Raw genomic sequence first — 12195 nt, forward strand, 5'->3', positions numbered from 1 at the left:
ATGTATGTACCTACCTGTATGTAATGGTATGTATCCATGTAGCCTGACTTGAGAGCCTACAATAAATTTGACATTTCAATATGTACAGTTAGTTTGGGCCATATTGAAAGTGAGACAACTTTGAATTTCAGCTCAAACTTTTACAAGAAAACAATATGTTGGTGATTTGATCAGAATCATTGTCCATATTTCCTAAAGTTACAACTTTTTGATTGATTAAAATTTGGGTTTCATTTGAGATTTTCAACATTTTCCAATGAATTATTTTGAAATACTTTCTCAATTCTCTTTATGCCTTCTAAATGACAAGAACAAGGGTGATTTTTAAAATGATCTGTCCCACAATTATCAGGGAGTAATATCTGGCTGACCACCAAGTTAATTTGAAGTTGTAAATGCTTCTGAATTCCTCAAATACCTGGGCAAAGGTGAAAGGTTATAAGCAGCAAGAGATTTTGTACACACACACTACATAAATGCTGTGCTGATCATCCAGTTTACAAACAACCATATTTTAAACCTTACTGAAAGTCAAATTATGAACATCTGCAACATTTTGGGGAAATGATGACATTGTTCCAACTGGCAGACATTGCACTGTAAGTGGGAGATGGTTGCCCTCAGGTTCTAATTCATCATGAGCAAATAATGCACACATTCCAGGAAGACTCTCTCTATGCAAGAAGGAAAATTATGTACAGAGAACACATTCATGTGGATTGGTGCAGTTGAGCAGGAATGTACATAGGAAATCTGTTGCCACACACCCATCCCTATTAATGAGCTATTGTCAAAGACTATAGTTATTCCATCAAGACTGCATCATGAGGAACTTCTCTCTTTCAGATTTGGAGTGGGTTACCAAAATATCAATCACAGAAATGTGTTTCTTGGTCTACTAAGAGAAGACTGTGGGCAGGAGTTAAAGGCACTTGTCTCAGAATGTCAAGAGTACCAGCTTTTCAGAGCAGAATAGGTTTTGCTTGGATTCCCCATGACATGATGAATATTTGCATCAGGGAGAATACCTAGAAGATATACTAGGGAAGGTATAGGAAACGGGAGAATCTGAGCTTTAGAGGAACTCCTAGTTGGCCATTAACAGTTGCCGTTAATAAAGGAAGCCCATGGCTGTTGGAAATGTGGGCACCACGACAGGTTTTTTATTTATTTATTTATTTATTTATTTATTTATTTATTTATTTTTATAAATCAAATTTATATCACTGCCCAACTCTCCCACAAGGAGGGACCCTGGGCGGTTCACAACCAAACAATTAAAACCAATCAAAACATAAATAGTACAGCATAAATACAATTATTCAATATGATAAAATCCAAGCGATGTTCCCACATGTTGCCTCCTTCCAAAACCATCTCTGCACCTGTGCACCTCCAGGCTCTCCTCTGTGTTCAGCAGCTGAGCTGGTTTATCCAGAACTGCATTGAAGATGCTTTCCCATTTGGTAAGCTGAAGCTCTGTAGAATTTAAGGGTATGGCATTTCCTTATCGGCAGGAACTCTTGTTTTACTTCTTTTACTTAGCTAAATCCATCCTTTCTTACTTTCTGAAGATGTCCAGGTTATTATATTTCACAAGCTTTTTACTCGAGGGACCACCTATCTCTGATTATTTCTGCCTGACCAATGAGATCGGGCAGAGTAAGTGTGCTTCAGGTTCCTTTGATAAAACAGTGTCATGTTTCAGGACCCAGGAAGTATGCCTTCTCTGCCTCAGTGCCTGCACCCTGGAAGAGCATATCCCAGAGATCTGTATGGCTCCAACCCTAATGACCTTCAGAAAGTCACTGAAAACCTGGCTATGTTCACAGGCCTTGGGGCAAAACAGGGGTTGAGTCTCTATAGGTTGTTTTGTTGTTATTGAGAGTCTTTTTTCTGGGTGTTTATGATCTATTTCTGTTTTAAGTGTTCCTACTTTTTAAATGTAAGCCACCTAGAATCATCTGGAATCAGGTGGCCTTGAAACTGAATGGATGGATGGATGGATGGATGGATGGATGGATGGATGGATGGATGGATGGGATGGCATCTAGATGGCTTTGCAACTTTGCAACTTTTCATCTTTGTGACCTTTCTTTCTTTCTTTCTTTCTTTCTTTCTTTCTTTCTTTCTTTCTTTCCTTCCTTCCTTCTTTCTTTCCTTCTTTCTCTCTCTCTCTCTCTCTCTCTCTCTCTCCTTCCCTTCCCTCTCCTTCTCTCTCTCTTCCTTCCCTTCCCTTCCCTTCCCTTCCCTTCCCTTGGAGATCACCAGAGAAATCAGCACTTGATGAATTAAAAGCTTGATTGAAGGATCAAGGCACTGACAGAATGCTATATTTTTAGCTCTCCAGTTGAGCAGCTGAAAGGAACAATGATTGTGTTCCCAGCATTTTGAGGTTGGTGGCAGTAAATGCAATTGCTGCTTGTCATGAAACTGCTTTTAAAGGAGTAGAGATGGAAATAGTGGCTGGTTTTGGAATTGCCCGTTGCTGTTGTAAATATAGAAGAAATTTTTGGAGAGAAACTTTGTATTTTGTGTATTTTGTTTTGACAAGCAATCACAAAATATTTTTGTTTTGGCTCCTAACACATCTGAAGCAGAGTACTAAAATACTGGCATTGTTTTAAGGAACAGACATACATTAAAACTGAACATCTCCAGCCTGAATTACCCTGAATATCCAGCCAGCTTGGATTATTGGCTATGACAGCTGAGAATTCTGGGAGTGATATTCCTGACAACTTGGTCTGATGATCTGGTGAGATTTTATTTTTAGATGAACAATTCAATTCAGTGCCAAAATTACACAATTCTGCATATATTAATGCCATGCAGCAAATAATGGGAAAAATCAAACAATCTGTGTGTGTGTGTGTGCTTGTTTTAATGTAGCAGCTGTAATCTAACCCATATGGAAGGTATTAGGTTTGAGAAAGTGATCCCATTACAAACCATATTCCTGTCTGTAACAGCTTATAGATAAGCTTGCACACAGGAGACCTGTAATAAATTGCTCATAATGCTATAGGCACTACTGATTTTGTGTATATGGACTTCATTTGCCATATAATCATATTAAATGTGATAATAAAGGCATTTGGGATTCTATTCTCCACAAAGAAGTTTGAGTTAGCTTCTATCTGAAAATGCTTATAGGATGCTGAACCTAGATTTTTTTTTTTTTAATTAAGCCTGTAAACTCCAATTCCTGTGTAATCAGAGTTTACTTTTACTGAGGATTCTGCTCAATTGAAAGAGATTTCTCTGTTCTTGTAAGACTCTTGTGGTGAAGAAACCTAAAACTTTCCTTAGGTCACACATTTTCCAAATGAATATTTAGAAAAGTACCATGGGAAATCTGATATTTCCTTTAAAACATGTCTTTTGGCTAGCTGAAGGTTTAAGGATTTTCTCTCTGCTTCTTCAAGTTATGCAATGAAGCTGCTTAGCATATTTGGCAGAAAATATTCTTCAGACATGCAATGTAACAATTATATATCCCCCCATGTTTTTTAAAATGCATTTATTCCACTTCTAACCATCTTCCTGCTCTAGAAATTACTTGAGGTGGCTAAATAATAAACAGCCTTGGAGTTCTGACTAAAATATCATAGCCCTTTGCTTGCTGATTAGAAAACAAATGAGAGATTTTTAGGAGGCAAAATAGAGGAAGGAAGGAAGGACTCTCTTCTAATGCTTTCCACTACTTTACTGCTATTATTCCATTCAAGCTGACAGTTGCTCAAGTTGCTTTACCTTAGGAAAAATAAGTCACTGGGATCAAAGTGCCATTCAAAAATATATCAGCTGGTCTTAGCTGTTGCATTCAGACTGTCTGAAAAGTTATTTGGGAGGGTTAGGGATGTTTATTGGTCTGTTTCTTTCTTGGTTTGATCCTGTTGTCCTGGAGAATCTAAGGAACAAGTCTGTAACAGAAATGCACCCTCAGCTGCTACCTACAAGGTGGGAAATACTAATGCATCCACCTGGTTGTCTGGATTCTGATTGCTTCCAGGGAGTAACAGAGGAGTAGTCTATTATTAACTATCTATTAACTCAGTTGTGAATACCAGCCCATCTCCTTTCCCCTGGAAAGTAATCCCATAATCTCTACGTTCACATTCTATAATAAACTTGTATCTCTGGTCTTTGTAATTAGGGTGAAGCAGAAAAAAAACAGCTTTGAAAGCATTATCTGCTGAATGCTAGTTAAATATTTATGTGCACTATTTGGAAGAACTGATCAATCACTCGTGAGACAAAATTTTATTTTAGGCATAGACTACAGGTAAGCTTACTGTAAACCCCCCACTCTCAGCCACCTCGCTAGGAACTGAAGGAACTGAAATCAAGCTGAAAAGGAAAGGAAGCAACCAAATGGTGATTGTAGGCTGTACGTTTGAGAATTGGTTCTTAATTTAGTTGTATGTGCTATAGCTTGTAACAGTACCACTTTGACAGGAGTTTGGGAAAAAAAGAAAATGTTGCATATCTGGCAAGTATGTGGCTCTCTGGGGTTACAGTGTAGCAGTCCTTGTCAAACCCATGTTGGGCCTCAGTCTAGTCCAGTGTTTCTCAACCTTAGCAACTTCAAGATGCGTGGACTTCAACTCCCAGAATTAGGAGCTAGTTAACAAGGGAATTCTGGGAGTTGAAGTCCACGCATCTTGAAGTTACTAAGGTTGAGAAACACTGGTCTAGTCTGTCAAATCCTCCATGCTTAACATCACCTCTTCATCACTTTATCACTTTCATTGAAGTAATCACTTTCTCCTCATTTTTAATGTTCATTTCTCTCCTCCCTATTGAAAATGTGACTTCAGTGGCACTCTCTCTTCAGCACCTCCCAATCTACTGAACAATAGGATGGAGATAGAGAAGAATTTATTCTGTCCCCCTTATTTGTCTATCCCTCTGCCTGCTCTGTTTATGAGGTGGCTTATCTCAGGTCACTTCCTTCTACCTTTTTTCCAAGGCACACACCGGGTGGCAGGTGCTGACACTGGGCCTGAGCCCATTATCTGAGAAAAAGTTCTCATTCTCATTTACTCACTTAGCATATCTAACATGTTCCTTGCCCTGGTACAAGGATGGCCCACTAACCATTTCCCAAGCACATGCTCCCATTTGAGGCATCATGAGAACAGCTTAAGGTGCCACCTTCTGGAAGGGGTGTTTTCCCTAGTACCCACCCAAAGACTTTGTGTGCCAGCGATGTGTTGGTGTGCATCAGGGAGGTGGTCTGATAGGACATGCTCCATGCTGGCAATCTTGTGGCTCCCATTAAGGCTGCTGCTTTCTTGGGGGACCATCCCCTGGTCTTTGACCTCTTCATTTGTCCCTCAGTCCTCTTCTGGGTACAAGAGAAACTAGAACTCCAGCTTCTGCAGCTATTTTTTTTTTTTTCCTAAATGGGTTGGCCCACTAAAGAGTGCAAAACCTCAAAATTGACTAGCACCTGCCTGACTTAACTCATGTAACTGAAAGGAATTGACTCTTGCATTTTTGTTTTTGTAACCTACCTGGTAGAGAATTCCCTGATAGCTCACATAAAGTTCCTAGAGTAATTTTCAGCTGCCATGTTGGTTCCCACAGATCAACCCCTTCCTGAGACTCCAGATTTTCAGTAAGCAGCAGCTGCATTTTAGCTCCATAAATCCAGACAACCACTTCCTGGCATCAAGAACCATAAAAAACTCTGTTTGTTGTCACCTAGTGGTTGATAGGTCAAAGAGTCAACTGGTCAACTCTCACACTTTCATTTTTTTTTTTAAAAAAGTTCAATCAGTCAACAGTGTAACAGGAAAGAAAAAAGCACTTTTTGAGAAACCAGATAATTATGCCTGCCAATTAGAGGAGGCTTTTCATGACCCAGGTGGCATTAGATGGGGCTGGAATTTCAGCTGAGGAAACCATCAACCACATGTTGGTGGTTTCCTCAGCACAGCACCATTCCAGGTGCATGATAAGGGCATGTTGTGGAGGCTATAAATTTAGGATAACTTGATTACTTGCCAGCTCTGGCCCTACATGGCAAAGCAGCTGTGTGGATATGGTTCTCTTTTCCTCTAGCACTTTGAATTTGTCCTCTTGCACATGAATATAATGAAATCATAAATTGAGGGGAAAAATCACTGCATGAAAGGTTCCATTTGCATATCTATCATGTTTAAAATAACATTGATTCTCATGGAAGGCTTTTTTAAAATGGGAATGAAATTGAAGATGAGAACATTTGCAGCAATCACATACCATAAAACAGTAGAAGTGCCTTCTCCACTACTTTCATTAGCACAAAATGTTTGCACAGTGGACATGTAAGCTTGCTACCCATCTGGCTTAGAGGAGATGGAAAGCAATACAGACCCCTTTCCCCCTCTCTTGTGCCTATATTTCTAGATAATAACTTTTTTTTAATCATTTCACAGTGATATAGCAGTAGGCTGATCAAATCTCAGTATGTGAGCCACATCTTGCTGATGAAATGAGAGCCACCATTTTGGATTTCAGGAAAAGTTCTCAATCGCTCTTACTGCAGACTTGCTTAACTAACTGCCACCAACTTACTAATAAAATCCAACCACTGTGGTACATGACAGACCTTACAGCCCACACAGAGCTTATACAATGCCTGTTCATTTCTAAGCATATTACTATGGGATGAGCTATTAAAAAAACCTAGCATATGATGAATACTGTATGTAATGGTAAAGAAAACTGTCATTTATATTCTGAAGCTTTACAAAAAGCTGAGGTTTATCTCTTTCGTGCACGTATACTCTCCTGGATTTTTGAGATGTGGCAAGATTCAGAAGATAGATATGGAAGCTGGGTATTATCAGTGCCATCCAAGGCATTGTGTACCATTTTTCTTGTTTATAGAGTCAAAAGAACTTGCTGGAACATGACACTTATTTATTTGGTTGGGATCCCAGTTCTATAACTAATGTCTCTGGCATTTCATTGCATATTATAGATGTTATGACAAGTTGTAAGTATTTACGTTGGGTTGAATGAACCCTCCTCAATTGCCAGCCCTATTAAAAAGACAGGGAGGGGAGGGGAGCATTGAGTCCAAGTGACTCACTTGAGGACTATTGTGAAACCTATCTCAACACATAAGCACATTCACTCTTCATTTGAACCTCTGTAAATATTTTTAAAAACTAACACACAAAAATAAATGTGTTGTGGTACACATATTCAGAACACAACTGAGTGTTTCAGAGTCAGATATAAGTCACAGCTTTTCAACCATTCTTAAAGGGATTAAGAAAATGCAAGATATGTAATATTTTGTGAGTCTAATGAGACAATATGGCATGGCAGGAGGGCAATTTAGTTTGTGGAAAACGGTTAATTGGACAAAAGATAAAAACATTCTCCTTCTTCAGGGCCAGTCCAATTTAGAGTTCCCTACAGCTGTTTTTACTTTTGTTAAATTTAAAATGTTAGGAATTTCATCTGATAGTCCACTGTACATACAGTTTGTCTCTAAAATGTTAGGCTCAGTAGAAAATTCTTGCCAATTCTTGTTCTCTGGCAAGAGATCCTATATATTTATTTAAAACATTTCTCTGCTTGCCTTTTGAATTTAAAAAAAGAAATGTTCCTAATGTTCTCAAAACAGTAAAGCTATACAAAATGAGAGCCTGTGCTTGTAGGTTATATGATTATACCGCAGAGTCACACAGACATCCTAAGATGTACAAAATGAATATATACTTAAAAAAAAAAAAAAGATGAATGAAGCAACTACTGTATAATGGAAATAATCCAGCAACTATAATGGAAATAATCCTATAGCATGACAAAATGTAAATTCTGGGAATTTAGAGCACTGTGAGGTCTCACATGCTAGAATAAATTAGTTTGGCCTACAGCAGCACGGTTGATTGCTAATAAATGTTATACATCATTTCAATACTTAGTTAAGCATTGTAGAAATCTATCCTTAGGAGAAACCACTCTTCCCCCCACCTCCTGTCCAACCTCTTCCCTTGTTAGCTAGCAAGCAAGCAGAGTTTGAATATTATATAAAAAGGAATGTCTAAATCAAAGTATATTTAATCCTAAAGGTGGTAACATCTCATTTGATAGGACCATAAAAACACCAAAGAATATTTTTTTAAAAATGACATAAATTGAGACTTTAACATTTGGGGCTCTGTGGACCCCTTCGTATTTGGAAAACATAGAAAGGGACATGGCTGTATTTCATGATTGATTCACATGAATTATCTGTGTGCTCAGCAAGTCCATGTGAGCTCAGCAAAACCAAACTCAGTAGCAGTTTGAATAAAATGCATGAAGAAGGAAGCTGGTATTAATGTGAAGCAGTTTGGTGCTCACTCTGGGGCTTCAAAGGCACTCAGGGAAAGAGAATTATATGCCTTTCATTTTACTGAGATTGAACAATGACACAGAAAATTAGCATTTATTTGGCATCAAAAACAGTCTGAAAAAAAAACTTGTCCATTACATGTCTAGACTAAGTAATACAGCCAGTGCTGACTGCTAATTTTTTCCATGGTCAGAAACTTAGGATGGAAAGCTTCTTTCAAGTTATTGATCTCCCTTCCTATCTCCAGCCTCCTTCTGGAGAAGTTAGGAAAGAACCGGCCAGAGGTCGACAGCCTGTCTTCCCTCCCCTCTCTGAGCCCCACGGTGGGAGAAGGCAGCCTTGGTATGGGGCAGGCTACCTAAGCTTGCCTGCAACACTGCAGATGCCCCTAGAAGGTAGTATCTCTTTGCTGCCATCTAGCACTGGCCTGGATCTTTGCAGCCCAAATTTGGTAGCAGGAGCCTATGAAAAAGTTACTGTATTAGATGAAATTGGACATTATGTTGCTCACTTCATTTGGCCTTGTGTGATGTGCATGGGGGCCAGAGTAAGGCCATGGCATACTTGAAGCATTGCTCCCTACCACTCTCCCTATCCAAATGTGAACAGCCTTCCTCTGCTTGAAGATTACAGGCACCACAGCCCTATCTTTGGGCAAAATTAGCCAGTCGTCTTGGGTGCCAGAATACTGGGAGACAACTGCAAGGTTGGCAGGTAGAACAAGCTCAGGTTGGCTTAGAGCAGGATTTCTCAACCTTGGCAGCTTGAAGATGTGGACTTCAACTCCCAGAGTTGAAGTCCACACATCTTAAAGTTGCTGAGGTTGAAAAATCCTGGCTTAGAGGCAGCTGCAAGGCTGGTTTGGCTTGCTAACCCACTGCCTGCATATATAGTCTAGGGTCACTGATGTTGAAGCAAGATTCAACACCTAGTTTAGCCAACTCTTTTGCATGCAGATAAGGTAGAGTATGATTTCTCCTCCTTCTCCTTCTCCTTCTTCCTCCTCCTCCTCCTCCTCCTCTGACAGGTCACCCCTGACAACAAATAACACAGAGTTAAGGCCCTCTCTGCAAATCACAATCCTGCTCTGACTTTGCTTCCCACACCAGCTATGTCTTTAAAGAAAAAATAACCGGTCAAGACCAAACCATGTGAATTGTGTCATATCATGCTCATTCTTTATTACACTGTTGTGGGCTAAGGTTGTGTTGTAAAGCTCCTCCTTCACCATATTCATGTACTGGACAAGGATTACATGTTCTGAATTTTTTTATTAAGTAGTCCCTTGTTATTAGTTAGAGTGATCTGCTTCGTAACAGTGCAGTGGTTATGGGGACATAAATATTACCAATTAGTGTAATTTGATATGTATTTAAAAATACAAGACTACTATTCATTTACCATGTGGTAGTCACTGGACCCACTAACATGGAATATTTTTATTATCTATGACCACAGAAGCTGGACTTGTTATAGTACCAGTTCATGAGCCACTGTTGCTTAATTAAATATAATTAAGTTATTAAATAGCCCTGGCTTTGCAAGTGATACAGTGGATGATTTTCTATTTTAGGAATAGTTATAACCTGGTTACTTTATTGTAACATAATTAAGATGTTTGCTGACAAGTCAGTTCAGGGAATGTTGAAGAAAAGCACTCAGAAATGTAACTGCCTGCTGTGTTTTAGAGACAAACTGCTCTGTTAGATTATTGTGCTTCCTACCATAAAGGTGATACTTACAGACATTTGTGCCTGCATGATCACTTACAATGGAATCCTAGATGCGGGTTTTAAAATGCATGATCAGAGCAGCTAGAGCTGACAGCTTGAACTGTCTGTCGTAAGAGACATATCTAGATCTGATCTGGCAAAGTTTATAAAAAACATAGTCCTACATTATTTTATTTTGGGAGAGCCATATCCTGTGAAAAAACCTTGCTGGAGAATCCTCTTACTACATCGAAATTGTCTTGATACATAAGAACAGTTTATTAAACTATAATTTAGTGGAAGACGGGAGGAATCCTCATTTGTGGCAAATCCAACGTGAGGGAAATTGCAATTGATAAAGAATTTTAGGATATGTGTTTCGCCATTTTCAGAGCAACCAATGTGATTCCTGCGTGATCCATAAAATACTAGTCACAAAACTGCAGTCCTCTTTATAATGGATTGTGCATCTTATTTCTAATCATGAAGAATTAGTGTGTTTTAATACAGCTTCTTTCAGCTATTAGCAATAATTCCGGCTTGGGTAAAAAGTTAATGAAGACGCAGATGGTTCCAAGTTATACTGTAGAACTGAATTACAAACCCAAACTAATACAGAAATTAAATGAAAGTCTTAGACTTAACAAAGACAAATATCACTTTGCTGGAACAAATTATGATCATAAAAACATGATGTACAAGCATCCAAGTAAACATATTTGATTATTAGTAGTCAAAGTACAATAATAAAAAGTGAAGGGTAATTGAAACCTAATTGAGGGTTAGTAGTTAATCTGAGTTAACTGAAAACAAAATGCTCTGTTCCAAGTAACCTAGCATCCTTTTTGACACAGTCAGTGCAACATATTACAACAGCAAAACAACTAAAATATTGCGAGATGTAGTCCAGCCAGTGCCAGCTAAACTAATGAGCAGAGAGTTTTACATCTTGCCAAGAGATATCTGTGCATTGCCAATGCACCATCAGCAAAACACCCATGTAAGGGGTCTGGGGTGCTGGATATTCTAGGAAGCAGTCAGAAGCCTATTGCAATATAATCAGCCTTAGAAGCGTAACTCTGCAAAGATCAAGTGTATCTCTGGTCCCTTTGGGATATGACTAATGTTTATAGTTGCCCTGTGAAATTCTCAGCTTGTCTTTAAAGTAATGAATGAAAGTACATACACGGAAACTTTAGAAGATTCATGCAAACTCACAATAATAGGAGGAGCGAAGGCAAGGTCAAAAATAGCATGCTGGCTGAAAAAAGAGTCCTTACCAATAACTTATATTTACTTATGTGCTTACTTCTTTTGCTGCTGTTGTTGAGAGAGCCAGTTTGGTGTCGTGGTTAAGGTGCCAGGCTAGAAAACAGGAGGCTGTGAGTTCTAGTCCCACCTTAGCTGCGAAGCCAGCTGGGTGACCTTGGGCCAGTCCCTCTCTCTCAGCCCGAGAAAGCGGGCAAGGGCAAACCACTTCCAAAATCTTGCCAAGAAACCTGCAGGGACCTATTCAAGCAGTCGCCAGGAGTCAACAATGATTTGAAGACACACAGACACACAGACACACACAACTTACTTTTTTTTATTTTAACTTTTTGCCAAAGAGTTCAAGGTGATGTTCAGAGCTCCCCCTCCATTTTTCCTTATAACAACCCTGTGAGGTGGGTTAGACTAAGACTACATTGGAGCTGATTTCGCCTTCTTGCCAGCCTCACTCATGGGCCCTACAGGGCCTGCCTGCTTACCCAGTTTTTCATAAGACAAACAGAAGGCTCTGGAAAAAGAACCAGTCCAACTGTGGAAGTGGAACTTTTGGATTCGCTCCTTTTAAAATTGATTTTAATATACAAAAAAGGAAAAGAAAACAGATGCTAACACATTATTAAAAACAAAAATAAACTAAGATGAAAAGAAAAGGCACATGAATAATATAAATCACATATAGATATTAGAATATACAGTCAGGGAAAAAGTCAGGAAATTTCCAGATATGCACACATTGTTCTCCTCTCACTTATAGTGATGTTTATAATTGCAGTGCTTTTAGGAAGATAATTTGTACATATTTCCAATATATACAGAGGCTTGAGCTTAACAAACTATACCTAACCAGTTCTATACAGGCAATTCCAAGCA

The 12195-nt window shown here is 38.9% G+C and overlaps 1 long non-coding RNA gene across 1 annotated transcript in view; it reads left to right on the forward strand.

The window, feature by feature from the left end:
* Nucleotides 1–2500: 2500 nt before the first annotated feature.
* Nucleotides 2501–12195, forward strand: part of LOC148217049 (uncharacterized) — a 34047-nt gene continuing 24352 nt past the window's right edge. Inside the window, exon 1 of the long non-coding RNA XR_015797868.1 lies at nt 2501–2758. This is a non-coding gene — a long non-coding RNA (uncharacterized LOC148217049). The remainder of the gene's footprint in view (nt 2759–12195) is intronic.

The sequence above is a fragment of the Python bivittatus genome, unplaced genomic scaffold (genome assembly GCF_059951505.1).
Source record: "Python bivittatus isolate LINGU-HERP-01145 unplaced genomic scaffold, Pbiv_v1 ctg000020_np1212, whole genome shotgun sequence".
In the NCBI taxonomy this organism is placed as follows: domain Eukaryota; kingdom Metazoa; phylum Chordata; class Lepidosauria; order Squamata; family Pythonidae; genus Python; species Python bivittatus.